General features: G+C 39.9%; 1 protein-coding gene and 1 long non-coding RNA gene across 4 annotated transcripts in view; one reads left to right on the forward strand and one right to left on the reverse strand.

Moving 5' to 3' along the window:
• RAP1GDS1 (Rap1 GTPase-GDP dissociation stimulator 1) overlaps window positions 1–15,472 on the forward strand; it is an 87,499-nt gene that overhangs the window by 202 nt on the left and 71,825 nt on the right. The gene's annotated exons all lie outside the window — the stretch shown is intronic.
• Window positions 161–8,335, reverse strand: LOC136048957 (uncharacterized). The gene is made up of 3 exons (XR_010622245.1): window positions 7,605–8,335; window positions 5,176–5,217; window positions 161–1,523 (listed from the first exon to the last, which is right to left on the reverse strand). It is a non-coding gene; the product is annotated as an uncharacterized LOC136048957 (long non-coding RNA).

A 15,472-nucleotide genomic window follows, 5' to 3' on the forward strand; every position in this document is an offset into this window, starting at 1 on the left:
CGGGCCGCCCCGATTCTCGCGCGGAGGGGAGTGGGGCTGGCTGCCCGCGTGCCGAGGGCGGCTCGGGGCACGGAGTTACGTAAGGCGGCCCCGGGACCTCTCGCCGACCGCTACCGGCGGGATGGAGGCGGGCGGGGTAACGCGTTGGGAAGGTTGCGCTGCGGTGCCTGTCCGCTCTTTGAGAAAGACGTAGGGATCTTCGCGTTGCTCCGGCTGCGAGGAAGAGCGTTACTCGTGCCTTCGAATGCAGCCATGTTACCTCTGCCTTTTTTTTATATATATTTTTTCCTCTCTTAATGTTGCGAATTAAGTAGTTTTGCACCGATCGCCACTTGGATGCAGCTTCCGGCGAACCCCGCGTGAACCCAGGGAGCGCAGCGTTTCATTACATTTACAGAGCACTCGCTGGGTTTCTCCTCGCTTCCCCACCTCCTTTGCACAGTACGGCTTTCCGGCACCCAGCAGCCACCATCAGAGGTTCCCCGCACAGCTGGCTGCGGTGTGGGCACTGGGGCACTGCGCTCTGGGCTGTGGATCCCAGGGGCGAGGAGCTGTGTGTGCCTCATGGGCAGGGTAAGGGGGTGGCAGTGCCTGACTTCGTCTCAGGGCTTTGACATCAGTACTTCCTGCAGCCTCAGGTGCACCAGTTAGTTTCTTTTTGCAGTTCACACACATCTTTCCCTTTCAACTAGAAGTTTCCATGGGAAGAAGCACCTGCAATGCCTCAGTTTTCCTGGTTGTGGAATGGGGGTAGATACTTGTTTGCTTCCTTTAAAGCACCAGAGAACTTCTGGAGAACGGTGGCAGATGGAAGCTGCCAGGGTCAGGCTAGACGGAGAGCTGTTAGGTTTGTTCAGAATAAGGAGCAACTCTAACAATGTAATAAAGATCTCTTTTTGCTCACCAGGACACCAGGATTTCATGAGAATATATTTCCTGTGTCTGTTCACAAAGTCTGACTGCTAATCTGAGTGTTCTGGTCAAAGTACAGATGTGACCAAATCTCCTTTGGCTCCCAAAAATAACAGCTTCACAACGTTAGCTAAAACCTCTTCAGAAAAAGCAATGCAGAAATAGTGCAGCACTCCGTTTTAGACGAGGCTACATCTCAGCTGCAGACAAGTTTGAAAACAGCTTGAGGATCTGCTCCAGCTTGCTGTGTAAGAGTCATTATAATGTTTTCAGGAAGACTGAAATAATTTTTCTCTAGAATCTGTCATCTCCCGTCCATAACTGACCAAAAGTTGCTTGTGAAAAAAACAGGGGAAACCTTTGTTTCCACACTCCTTTGCATATTGCGGTCTGATTCCTTTGCCCTCAGAATCCAGGCAAACTCTACAGCCTCTGCAGCAGCTCTTTTTGCTCAAAGGAGCAAAGACTGAAATCAGTTTCACCTTGGTTAGCAGCTAGCAATGCTTTCCGCTGTTGGAGATATATGTTCGAGCTCGTACAATCAATGCAAAAGCTTCCCCCTTCTGCTTGTAGCATTCTTTGGTGCTGCATCACATAACAGCTGCAAATCCCTAGAATTACAGTGAGGATGAATATTTGCAGTGTTTAGTTTGTTCTTCCTATGGCTTGCACTACATTCCATAAATCATGCTCAACAAACGGGCATTTGTAGCAGTGTGCAGTAATGCCTTACAGTTAAACATATGCTTTATTTTGTGTTCAAAAAGGTGGCCTTAGCATTAGATGATCAGCATACTGGTGATATAAAATGGAAAGCTAAGAAAGTGTATTCTAATTCCAGTCAAAAGATTTCTGCCACTACAAATATTTGCGTATATATGGATCTGCATTATCTTTGCTGTATAGAAATCTCTCTGCTGCCACTTCATCCCCAAGTGTGTATTCCTCTGAAGTCATTCTCGTGGCAGTCATTTCCTCCTAGAGGACAGTGGCTTCCTCTCATTAAAATCCAAAAATCCAAAAATTGTTGCTTTTGTTGCTCATACTTCTGTAGTTTTTAAAGTCATGTACACAGAATGGCACAGTTTCAACAACATTCATCTCTTGGCTTAGTGAGACAAGTTGCTGAAGTGCTCCTGGTAGCAAAACACTGAGTACTTGAGATGATGTGCACTATGCTTCTGTTTTTATAAGAACAATTACAGGTTTTCACTTCTCAGTTGCTGATGTTATGCCTCAGTTACCTGATGAATAGCCCCTTTCTCTGGTCAGTTTTCATCTTTTAACCTCCAAAACCACAACCTGCATGCTCTGTCACAAGCACATTGTGGCCAGGCAGGTTTTACTGTTTTCAGTTAGCCATTCCACGAACATTAATCGGTAAGATAAATCAGTGTAATGCATTGACCACTCAACACTAATGCACTGGCCCAAAAAGACGGAGAAACATCATTTGTGAGAGTTCACACACTGAACAGAAATAACAGATCACACAAAAATTATTTTTCTGGTATGTGTCAGTTGCAGACAGAAGCATAGATGTTATGATCAACTGCAGTGAAAGTTCATGAAAAACATTCTTGCATTTCAAAGCACTGGTTGTGTTAGCAAGACGTGGAAGGTGGCCTCTGTTCTGATGAAGCTTAACATGTGTGCTTAGCTGGGTAACAAACTGTGAAAGCAACCTGCCCATTGCACAAAGAGGTCCTGGAACTTCTTAGATTCTCTTTACCATACCTAGCACTAATCTCATGGTGACAAGATATATCAGATACACAGGCTACAAGGTAACTGGCTACTGAGCATTTAGTTACACTGCTGTTGGAACACAGGCTTATATTGCCCCTTTCCTCTCCTCCCTGTGCACTAGGTTTCCTCCCCTAGTTTCCTTACCGAATTACCACAGTTGTCAAGCTCTGGGGCCAGCCTTGTGGCTGTGAGCTCCAGATCAGAATGTCACAAGCCACTGCCCGTGTTCATAAGTTCATAAGTTCATAAGGTTGGAAAGGACCTACAAGATCATCTAGTCCAACCATCCTCCTATCACTATCTCTACCCAACTACTAAATTAAGTCCTTTAGCACCTCATCTAAACGCTTCTTGAACAGCGCTAGGGATGGTGCCTCAACCACCTCCCTAGGCAGGCCATTCCAGTGCCTGACCACTCTTTCAGAAAAGAAATGCTGTTCATGACACTGGCTCACTCAGTAAAGGAGGCACAAGGGAGTGAATATTCAGACGTGGCTGTGTGCGATATCACTTTCAGGAAGATGGGAATAAACCTGCATGGTTTTTGTTTTTAATCGATAGCCTTAGATATGAGAGGAATGAAAAAGTCTTCCCTCTTGAAAACTCTTCTGCTAGTTTTCTTACAAGAGACGCAAGTCACTATAATAGACTGCCTGTAAAAGTGATATATTTTTTGCACAAAAAAGATAATTTTTAATTATTTTCAAGCATTTCCAAAAACAGTGGGGCTGCATATAACGCTTAATAGAACATATTGGTTCTACCCAGCAGGAATACACCAGTTTGAGGCAGTATGAGATGTATTAGCATTTCCTGAAGACAAGACTGCTTTTGGCAAACAAACAAACAAACAACCTTGTCTTGAAAACACAAAGGCAGAGGAAACTGACTTTAGGCAATGAGTCTGTTTCTTCCTCAAATAATGTTCCTCATATTGTGCCTCTGCAGCAGCCAGAGAGGTTAGGTTGGTTCTGACTGCCCTACCCGAAAGAATACTGTTCCTATTTTAAGGCCAATGTTTGTGATCTTTTATTATTACATAAGATGGAAACCAATCAATTCTGTCTTCTGCTTTAGGTTAAAGGTTTCATTCAAAAGTATGTTTCCTAAGAACGAAATATGCAGCAGTACTTTCAGAAGTCTGTAAGGAACATTTGGCTGTGCAGTCAAAACAAAAGCAGGAAGAGAAAGGGCAAAAGAACAGATGAAACCTGAAGGAAACAAAGTACTGATAATGAAAGTGAGAAAGCTACCAAGACAAGAATAGAAAGAACAAAAATCCCTTAAAGGAAATGTGTGGAGGGAGAGAAATAATAGAAGTAAGGGAAAGATGGGGTAAGGAAGGAATGAATGAATGGAACAACAGAGAACGGAAATGGCAGAAAGAAATCAGCTCTGCTCACTGATCTGCTCCCAACTCCCAGTTTGAGAAAATAGCCAGGGTATGAAAGATACAGATAAAATCAGGCATTTTTACCCTCTTTGTAATTCATTCTAGCTGCAGCTGACAATCCTTGAAAAGATTCATTATAATTCGCAGCCTTCCTCAAGTAAAGCTGATCTATTTCTGGAAGTTCTGAGAATTTAATTATTTATGAATATGTAAAAGATAAATAAATATGTGATGAACATAAACTAACATTTGTTCAATAAAGGACAGAATAACATCACCATTTGACATGAGAGAAAGCTCCGAAGTTCCATCAATGGCATCTGACAAGGAGGCTGGGTATGATCCTCAGTTCTGCTGCAGGTTGTGGTTTATGTGTTAGGAACATTAATTTGTGTCCTAATTACTTACATAAGAGAAAACCCACTTTCTACTGTTTTCAAATCCACCCAGGTCTGTGTGTTAAAGAGGAATATCCCAGATGTCTTTATGCTGTTGGACACATTATGTTTAAGATGGTACCTCACTTCCAGATTAAAACTGACTAGTAAATACATGTAAACTTATGAAAATTAAAATATTGGTGTGCCTTCTCCAGCTACTGGTGAAATGTTTTAAGGACTGCTGAATGTTAATTAGGCAAGGAGCTTTTCCTATGAAGAGATTTTGTCCTTGCAGTGAAGCTGCTGTGTATAATCTCACAGGGCTTCTGCTTGTTAAATATGCTCTAGAAACTTGTTTCTGTTTACAAATTTTAATGATAGCAACCAGATGGAATTGGTTTTGGTACATGATTGTAAAATTCTGATTGTTGAAGTTCCACTTAGTCCAAAAAATAGCTGGTACGTTTTAGGATTTTCCTGTGCTCTAGATATGCCTAACTGAATTTGTAAACTCTCTGAAACAAATGGCTTTGGTTCAAGGAGCTTCAAAGCTGTGCACACAGCCTGGTGACATTTGTTCAGTCTGAGAGTCATGGTTCCACTTTAGGGAGCTTTGAAGTTGTGCAGAAACCCTGGTGATCTCAGCCTGCTCTTAAGCTGTAGTTCAAGAAGATTACGTGCTCAGCAGACACTGGGTAGAATTTGGCAAATCTATAAACCAGATAACTGCTATTCACTTACCTTCAGGTGGAAGATGGGGTTTAGTGAAGGATTCTTTGAGACCTGCAAATAAATACACAGTGCACATTAACTATTCACTTAAGTACATGTCTCAAAAATGTCCCTGACTTGAAACACTTCCAGATGTTTCTCAGGGGAATTTGCAAAGTTGTATCAGGAAATAAATGTCTGTGTGTATGTGTCTGTTGCAGCAGGAATTCAAAATGTGTATAAATAGAGGAAAAGGTAGATGTCTATATGAAGTTGTGTTAAAATTTACAGCCTGAAATGAAGAAATTGAGAGCATTTCAAACTTTCCATCTCCAGGCTAGCCAAACCTATTATAAAGATTACATTTACACATTTAAAAATAAGGAAAACAAACAAACAAACAAACAAACAAAACAAACAAAAGCACTCTTTTGCAAAGGAAATATTTTACTCGATCCCTTTTAATACTTAGTCCCATTTTCCTTGTATTTAAAATCCCTTAACAAGCTTACTGCTTCCTAATTATGTATTATAGGAATATCAGGCATAGGCTGGTTCTGAGCTTTTGCTAAAACACCAAATCATTCCTTGTGTGAGTGATAGCTCTGTGAGATTCATGAAAGTTAATCACAGTCATATACATTCATCAGTTGGTTTTGGCCTCTGATACTTGCCAGTCTGACGGTCACAGTTGTTTTGAAGAAATATGCCAAATTTGTTTGCTAGTTTTTAAGTTTTTTGCTTATGTTTCATATCAGTTGATTCAAATTTGGCAAGCCATGTCAGTCTCTGATTAAATGCAGTTAAGCAGGTGTTTAAGTTCACTTGGTGGATAAGCAGCCTATCTTTCAGCCTTATCGCCTTTGCTTTTGCAAATATACTTGGGAATAAGACTGGACAGAGAGAAACATGTGAGCGGGAGAGATGGAGACTGAATGAGACGGCCCAGGGTCATGGAAGAGATCAGCTGAATGGCATATATGGCATGGTGGGGGTTTAACAGAACATTGGAGAAATTTGTTGGGGCTGCCAACAACTATGGGGAACAACAGGCCTTTGTTGATACTTGTGGAGTCTCTGTGCACGGTCAGCTTCCTCTGCATTTTTATGGCTCTCCTAATACATTAATGTGGAAGCAGCAGGACACAAAACCTATAGTTAAAAACCCTCTCCTCACTGAATTCTTCACCTTTCAGTGAATATCTTTCTCTCTACAATATCCCAGTCAAAAAATAACCCAACAGTATTAATCCTTCCCTCATCATATCTTAACGTAAGGGGGGGTGGGAAGGGGCTGCAGTTCAAAGACTTTCTCATAAACAACATGTTACAAACTCCCATTTGCCCTTAACTATATCCAGGCTAGGAACTAAAAATGCTTTGTATCATATGGATTAGCTCTGTGACAATGCTTTGTAAATGGAAGCTTAAAATTTTTCTAGCTCGAGCATAAATATAACCAGATATAAAAGAGGAGCATCTGCAAAGGCCTGTGGTCTCCAGGTTCAGTGGAGCATTTGGCTGAGGTGAGCACAGTGCTGAGCGCAGCCTGCTGACTGGCAGCCAGTAACTGCTCTTGAGAGTGTATTTAGAAACATTTCCCTTGGTCTTTGGTGTTGTACCAGTCTCATGATGTGACAATCTAGTGATTTTAGCAGAACTGTTTTAACATTTCTAGCCTTAAAAACAATTTTACAAGTACATGTCACTTTTTCAGAGCTAGTAGCAGTCCTGTTTACTTCCCTAAGTTCATGCTTGTATCCCTCCTATGTTGAGAAACCCAAGATAATCTCAATTTGCAGTGCCCAGTGCCCTGCAGGCAAAACTGGGTTCAGCACTGCCAAATAACTCCTTGTTCTACATGAAGGCTCTGGAACCATTTCCTTAAATCAAAATGCTGTTTTATCTTGACAGCAGGAACAAAGCATGCAAAGAGAAAAGGGCTTTAAAACCAAAGCAGGAGGGTACACATCTTTCTTATCCAAATCTTCCCTGTCCACTGAATGTTTATCTTACCTGCTGGGCCTCTGGAGAGACTGAGTGAAGTCAGTCTTCTGAGTCTGGTGTGCATAGAAATAGCATCTTCAAAGTTTCGACCCCTTCCCCAAGCATACCCCTTCTGAACTTCACTGAGAAATTTAAAAGGAAATGCAGGGAATGAATGTGGCCATTAGGAGAAGTGACATTATTTAAGCAGGTAGGGAGATATTTGATGCTTGCCCCCACCTCTCTCTCAAGTAACAAATAGCCATAATTCTTCCTCCTTTGACTCCCATCTTTTCTGTTTTATGCACCGAACCAATTTTATGATCAGGCTGTAGTTTTACCAGAGGGAAAAAAAAAAAAGCAAACTAGAAAGTTGGTCCATTAACACATTCATTGTAAAAAATATCTGCTATGATTAAATGAATTTAGAAATACATTTCATAGGCTTTATATACAAATATATTTGATCACGCCTTGCAAAACCTGTTGAGCCTTTGTTCCTGGGTCTCCTTAATTGGCGATATGGACATGCTGGCTCCTGCTACATGAAATTAGGAGAGAAGCAGAGAAAAGATTGAGATTGAGAGCAAGGTATGCAAATACCCATAAAGAATGGTTGACAGGAACCAAGGAAATTCAGTTGTTCTTTGTTGGTGGTGGTGATGTTGTTTTAAACCTTTGCAGTACAAATTCCATCACCTGTTCACAGCAGGATAGTGCTTCAGTTAAATCAGGGATACTAATCATAATGTTTACATGTAGCAGTGCCCAAACTACTGTGTACTTTCCAGGCAAAAGCTACATTTCTCTATCTGATGTTGTAATGTCCTTATTTTCTTCAAGTCATTTCTTTTTTTACCTAAGAATCATTTCTTACTCTTCCCACTCTCTTCCAAAGCCTTTCTATTCCTTCAGTCCTTTGCTTAGCCCCTTATTTCATTGCCCAGTTTTCTGTAACATCTTCCTCCTCTCTACCTCCTCCAGCTGTCTGTTCTTTTCAGTCTTTCCTCCCATCTCCCACTCTCTCCTCTTCTGTTTCTGTCCTTATTAATTATCTGACAGCTTCTTCCTTCTTACCCATTTTACTATCTTTGTTAGAGAAAGAACTGTAAAACTGGTGTTCCACTTTCTAATTTTCAAGAGTAAAAGGTTTTTGGTTTTTTCTTTCTTCTTTTTAGTTAAATATCAGCTAGTTAAAATCAGTTTAAAATCATTTTTAATTTTGCTTAACGTACAAAAAGCAGGACTGCGTGAAAGAACGTATCTTGTAGGAAAGGAACGGCACAGAATTGGGTCCTACTAATGTAAATGCTATTTATACAGCATTCTTGTACCCACACAAAGCCCACACTGAGTACCACTGAAGTTACTGGGATTCTGCTTTTCTGACTCAGCTGTAATGGCCCTCAAACTATACCGTTTTAGTGAAACTGCAAAATAGCATCTATTGCCCCACAGAAATTGGGCTGATTTTGAGAAACACTGTTCCAATGTCTTTGACCGGTAAGTACGGTACTATGCTGGTATATAGCACGTGAAGAAATGAAGAAGGAGCCATATTCTATGCTGAAAAGGATGATCCATTGAACTCATTTTTTCTAAAAAACTGATGGAATTGTACAGCTTATAGTAATTCGTTATTTCAAAGAAGAAACCAGTTTAACATGAAGATAACATTAGAACATCAGCCTGTAAAAGGAATAGTAAGCACGATGTCACAAGCTACTACTATACATAAAGTTCTATCTTGTAGCAGCATAGGAAAAAAGAAAAAATATGTTTCAGAAATGTAATTTGCAGCCATTAGATAGTGTTATTTGGTACTTTCTGATATTCCCAGAAAATGTTAGGAATCCCTCTAAGACTTACATGCATTATGCTTCTAATGCCACATTAGAATGTGGACCATTAATTCTCCAAGGGCAAGAATGCAGTAGGAGGAACAAAAAACAATTCAGTGCACCTCCTCGGAATGCATCATCATCTCAGAAATGATCTGAAGTGCTTGTTTATCTTTATGAAGGCTATAACTTCTCCTTTTACAAGGAGAGTGAAGGCATCACAGTTCCCATTTCTGGCTGTTAAGAACAAGGTAGAATTTTAGACTTCTTGTACAGTCTCTGTGAATGTAAAGTTTGAGTTCTGTGCATGTACCCAGCTCAAAACAGATGGCTGGGGAAAAAACGCCCTAGATAATACAGCACTTTATGTTATAGCAAGGGGTGGCCTGATTTGTTCTTTTTTGTTTGTTTTCTTTTTTAAAATGTTTATTAGGTTGTCTTTCTGACATGAGATACTTTTGCTGATAAAAAGCAACAGATGTGAGCTGCTGGATTACTTTTAGCATGCTCAAATTCTCAGCAGTTCACTGCACTCAGGCATCACAACAAACAAGGTGTCAATCAGAAGCCAGCACACTTCAGCAACTTTTTAAACTGCTTGCTTTTCCGAAATCAAAAATGGCCATCAACAAAACAGAACTTTGGCTGTACAATGAGAACTTTTTCTGAAAGCTGATTAATGGGCACATTTTACAAAATGACTTAAGATTTGGCAAGTTGTTTGAAAAACAGCCTTTTCTTTTGGACTCTTTTTATGTCTTTTTTTATTCTTTTTTTTTTATGTAAGTAGATGAGACTATTAGTATTTTTTCCTGTTACCGGAAATGTATTTCTTTCAATCAGAAATATTCTGAGAAGCTTGCATGCAGATTAAGTCTGGACTGCGTTTGGAGTTGCAGAGATTCAACTTTCAGACCAAAGATCAGATATCAAAATTGAAACTTTGGGAATTCTTGTAAGCTCCCTCCTGATATTTCCCTATTTATTTCTCCCAAACTCATGTTCTCCTCTTGCCAAAGCAGCCACTGCGTCAAAATAGCCCCCTTCTGATTTTGGGCAACAGTTTGGACTGAAAATAGAGCAGCAGTTTTTGTTTAAACACTTTAAACACTTAGTGCTTGGACTCGCAGAGAACATTCAGAGTAGGTGGTTATTGTACTCATATAACAGTACAAGGTTCTGTACTTCTAATGCTTTGATCACAAAGTGTGTGTTGAACTTCAGTGTTAATTTCTAATGCCTTAAGGATGTAAGTGCAAGTTTAGAAGCCAAATTCCGCTTGTTTACATGAGTATAGTATGATGCCACTCTGTACCCATGGAACTAATTTGTCCCCAAAGTCAGCATATCATTTGAATCTTTTCATTAGAGACGATTCTGCTGCTTCATCTAATACAACCTAAGGGTAATGTAAAGCCATCAGCAAAAAAGTCTGGTAGCTTTGATGTGAAAGGTCTGTATGCTCAGTGCAGAACTTATAAAATAGCGTTGATGTAATGAAAATAAAGCTTTTTTTTTTTCTGTGCTGAGACATGATGTATTTAAATTCAATACAGCAAACTATCAAATAACATTTTAAAGTGTGTGTTGTATTTAAATGATGCTGTATTGCAGTGCTTTCACTGACCTGGTTGCAGACCATTTAGAAAAAGTAATCTGTTGAAACAAGCTTTGCTGCTGAATCCTCCATGTAGTCAGATTATGGCCTCAGTTCCCATTGCCCAGTATTATGCATAAAGTGACTGCAAATTTGATTTAAATGGTAACTGGGTCTAAACTGTAGCTTTTATTTCCTGCCTGGGCATAAACGACCATTGGATAATGGGCAATAAAGTGATGGGTAATAAAATGATGTCCATAGTGCCTTCATATTTGAGATGACTTGAAGAAGTCTTGTTTTTAGATACTTGTCCTGGTTTAGGAAAAGTAATAGTTAAAGATCTGCATAGAGTTTTGGGGGCTGCAGTGACTCACAACTGTGGAAGCCAGAAGAAGCTGCAGATGTTCAGTGTGCTAAAGAATTTGTGGCACCAGGGAATTAGGAATCACATTCGCAAAAGACTGTGGTCTCTCCAGTGCACCAGACACAGCTCTGAAGAAATCTGCCTTTATGTGCATTAGAAAGAAAAGGGAGATGCACTGGCCATGGGTGAAAAATAACAGTCCTGAGCTCTAGCACTGAAAGATTCCTCTTCAGAGGGATTTATATACACCAATTCATTTAAATGCATTCTCATGCAAGATTTACAAGTGAACGGACTGCAGAAGGCTGCTTTTGACCCAGACAGGGACACAGGAAGTAAGCAAAAACTGGTCAGTTGATTTCTATCATGAACTCTGAAAAACGAAGGTAAACAAATAGCCTAAGAAATGAAATGTGCAGTGTTCAAAAGAGATTTTTGTTCAATATTTGTGACAAAGTTTGTTCCTAAAATATTTTTTAATGTGGCAGTGTACCATTAAGGGAGGTATCAACATGCAAATGTCATAATGATCGCTAGAATTAAAAGCAGAATTGTTAGGCTTGAAGGCCTGTGTGCAGTCCTCAACTGCTTAGTTACCTCAAAACATAAGGCTTATGGGTATTTCCATTATTATTTCATTATATTCATATCAATTCATACCAATTAACAAGCTGCAAAATTTCAGTAGAGTTAATAGATTTTTGTAGTTCTACTAGTAAACAGTTCACAGAATTGCCTCAGTGGTACTCACGTTTCCTTTGTGTATTTGTGTCACGTATACTAATACCTCACAAATTTTGCTATCTTTTTTTAAACAGTCACATTTAAAATCATTTTTCACATTTGAAGTAATAGAAATCATATTTTTTTCCAACAATTCAAATCTTGCTAAAATAAATAAGCCTCATTCCAGCTATTTTTTCTGTATTTACTACTGAGGATGACAATGAAAAAGAGTTCACCTGGTCTACTCATCAATGTTGTGCTCAGATCCTTCTGGAATAACACAAAGGACTTACCAAATCAAGGTTATTTATAATACACACATACTCAACAGGTTGTATTTTTCGCAATTGTAAAGCCTACCTACCATGATATTTTATAGTCATACTGTCTGTCTCCCAAAATGTAGGAACTCAGACAGCACTAAAAATACACATACTGCTGAGTAAATGCAAGACAAGAATCTCATAATAAAAAATAACCATATGTTATTAAGGGAAAGGAAAAAATTTTATACATACATACAAATCCTCTCTTATCCGTGACTGAGCCAACACTATAGATCAAAAGGGTGTTTGTTTAAAAAGAAGAGGAAAATATCTGTTACCTAAGAGTTAGACAGCAGTAATAGTCAGATCAAGATTTTTCCAGTCTGTACTCTGCTAATTTATAGCAAGATGAAGCAGTTAACGGTTCTCTCATACAGCAGTACAGACTTACCTATAATAAGGATGTCCTACTTGGATGCTCTGTTAGGAAGCCTGTAGTAGAAGCAGTGAAGGTGTTTGAGGTGACATTTTTACAGATTCACAGACTTGCAGAAGGAAAACAGAACTATCATTTGGAAGGATTTTGAGTAAGGGCTATAAGGATTTTGAAGAGGGTCAGTGCTATAGCCAGGTCAACTGTGACTCTATGTAGCTACATCTTGAAGCCTCCATAGTCTTTGTGATTTCATTTTAGGTAGCTGCAGGGCCACTGTTCAGTCACTTTTCATCCTCTTCCTTTGCAGAGTGAGGAAGCCCAGGTCTTCCAGCCTCACCTTGCACATCACATGCTCTGGGGACAGGCATATCTTTGGAGCCCTGTTCTACGCTTTCTCTAGTTTCTCAGTATCGTTCTCAACCTGGTACATCCAGAGCCAGATTAAGAATTTTGGGATGTGCAAGTTTTTACCAGGCATCAAGCAGAGCCTTGATCTGCTGGCCATGCTCCTAATATAGTCGTAATGCTGTTTGATTTATTTGCATTGAGAACACGCTGCTGACTCATGTTTTAATTGGCTTCTACTGTAACCCCCTGGGTGTTTCCAGCAGGGCTGCTCCTCAGCCAGTCAGCTCCCATCCTGTCCCAATGCTTGGCATTGTTCTGCCTTAGGTGCAGATCTTGGTCCTTACACTTGCTGAAGGAGACTTTTGGTCATCCAATCCCCAGGTTTCTGAAGGTGCCTCTGTTGCTATTTGCTGTGTCAGATCAATACTGTTCAAATGCGTGTCTATCTTCATTCTATACCATTTTCTAGCAAAAAACACACACTTAAAATCTGCTCTGTCCAGCCCAAATAGAACTGTGTACACTCATGTTCAATTTTTTTATATGATAAAGCAATGATAAACGTTTCTTATTTGTGATTCTAGAATAACAGAAAAATGATTACATACTTGAAAAAATGTTTGGGAGTATTTGTTAGATCCACAGTTGCAAGTGAACATGAATTATTGGTAATCACTTAATTCAAGTGAGTAGAGAATGACAAACCTTGATTTGTAGATATACAGCTGTCTTAAGTCTGCAGAATAACACTAATGATGAAATATGGATTCTCAGTGTAGTCTAAATGGGATGTCAGCTTTTTCTGTGGTACTTTACTTAACCAGTGAGAAGTGCAGAGAGAATGTCTTGCAGTAGCAATTCATGGGAAACCACTGGGTCCAGATCTCCAGTCTTCCTACTGAGAGCCTTACTGACCATGCCACAGCTCCCATTTTGCCTGCATTCCTACTTTTCTTTCCAGCTAAGCAGGGGAGAGCACATAACTTGAGTTTCCCTCACATAGAATATGATGAGCCAGAACTAACTCTCCTCATTCTTCCAGTTTAGTCATAGCACAGATCCTGGCCCATACTTGACTTAACTTTAAAAGTAAAATCCTTTGCCTAACTTACATTCATTTACCCAACACATTTTGCCTTTACCTGTGGTTTTGTTTTGTGCTAAGCTTTGGTAATATTTTTTTTTTATCAAGCTGGAACAAAAGAAGGCTGTTTCAAGACAGATGAGACTACACTAGCAGCATTATCTGTTAGCATCTACCACTATTTTTATTCCTCCACAGCACAGTGTGGACCTGAATAGGATGATCACAACTTTTGCTCAACTAGATGAGAGAATAATTCATTTTGACAGTGGCATTTAATACTTATCTAGTGGGGCACAGGCCACACTTTTTCAAGGTATTTTCACAGTGCATTATACACACAGGGAAGACAAGCTTCACTATAAAAGAGTGGCAGTGCACAGGGCAAGCTTATCCTGGGATAGTGTAGATTCTTCAGTGCTGGTAGAGCTTATTTATACTCTTTTTCTGGGTCTTCACGTAAGCTTTTCCTTGGAGCATTCGAACTTAGATTACAGATGGGAAGTGCTGACAACGAATAAGAGAGTATTCAGTCTGAGAAGGCCAGCCATATAGATGAGACATAGAAGGAGCTATGCATGCCATGTTACCTGCTGTATATACAGGGGATTTAAAATTACCAGCAGCTACCAAACTACTCCTCTTTGTTCCTAACTGCCTATTTGAGTGGGAACAGAGAAAGGAGAAAATAAATTATATTGTAGTTGAAACATTGGCAATTTTCCTGATAAGTCTTGCTTTAATGATCAATTGCTGGCTGTATTAGTTAATGTTACCACAATAACTTTCTATATGAGGTTTTTGTGTGTTAGTAAAATGGAGAGGAAGGATTTTAAAACTGAATATATAGGGTATTTTTTTTTATTATATGCAGCTTCTGGAAGTAAATGAAGTATGGCTAGCAACAGAGCATCACTGATTTATGCCTGCTCATACAGAAGCATCCTGGTCTTTTCCTCTCATTTCATTAAGACCTCAGCTTGTCAGTGGTAGTTAAAAATGACAGCAGCTTACGGCACATGCGCAAATCTACACATTTACTCCATGATCTGTGTCTGTAAGCTTTCCCCGTATAATGTGACAACTTCTGAAATATTCTTTTCTCCACTTTTCGTTTCTTCTGCTTTCAAGGGACCAGTTGTAATTGACCAAAAAGAAAAAAAAATCCAAAAACCTAATTGGAGAGCTTAATAGGAGAGATTGCTCCCCCAGCTGTCATCTTGTTGCACTGTTCCAGCAGTGGCTGGCATCTGTGGGAGTTATATATGCTGACCAAGTGGAATTCCCTCTGTACAAACACTGTGAACATGTGCTATAGAGAAGACTGAACAGATCCTCGATGTTGCTGCAAGATGCCTCCTGGAGGAGGGGCTAGGGTTGTTGGACTTTGGCAGACAATTGACTGACTGTTGCAAAGCTTCCTATTCGTCTCTTGATTGTCTGGCAGTGCGTAAACAACTCCTCATTGCGCTGAGTTACATAGAAATCCTTGTGACATGCAGGAACTGGTCAGGAAATCACCTCTGCTTCTCAGTCTTGCAGGGTTTTGACTAATGTTCTCTGCTGCTTTGTCTTCTGAACTAGCGCTGAGTCTCTCAGCCCTGATGGTAAAAAGATTGGCAGTCCATCAGTGGCTCAGTCCTTTAACTGTCTGTTTTGGGTAGTTTACTCACACT

Source organism: Cyrtonyx montezumae, unplaced genomic scaffold, assembly GCF_038088225.1.
Source record: "Cyrtonyx montezumae isolate F1298 unplaced genomic scaffold, pur_monq_1.0 scaffold_2, whole genome shotgun sequence".
Classification (NCBI taxonomy): Eukaryota; Metazoa; Chordata; class Aves; order Galliformes; family Odontophoridae; genus Cyrtonyx; species Cyrtonyx montezumae.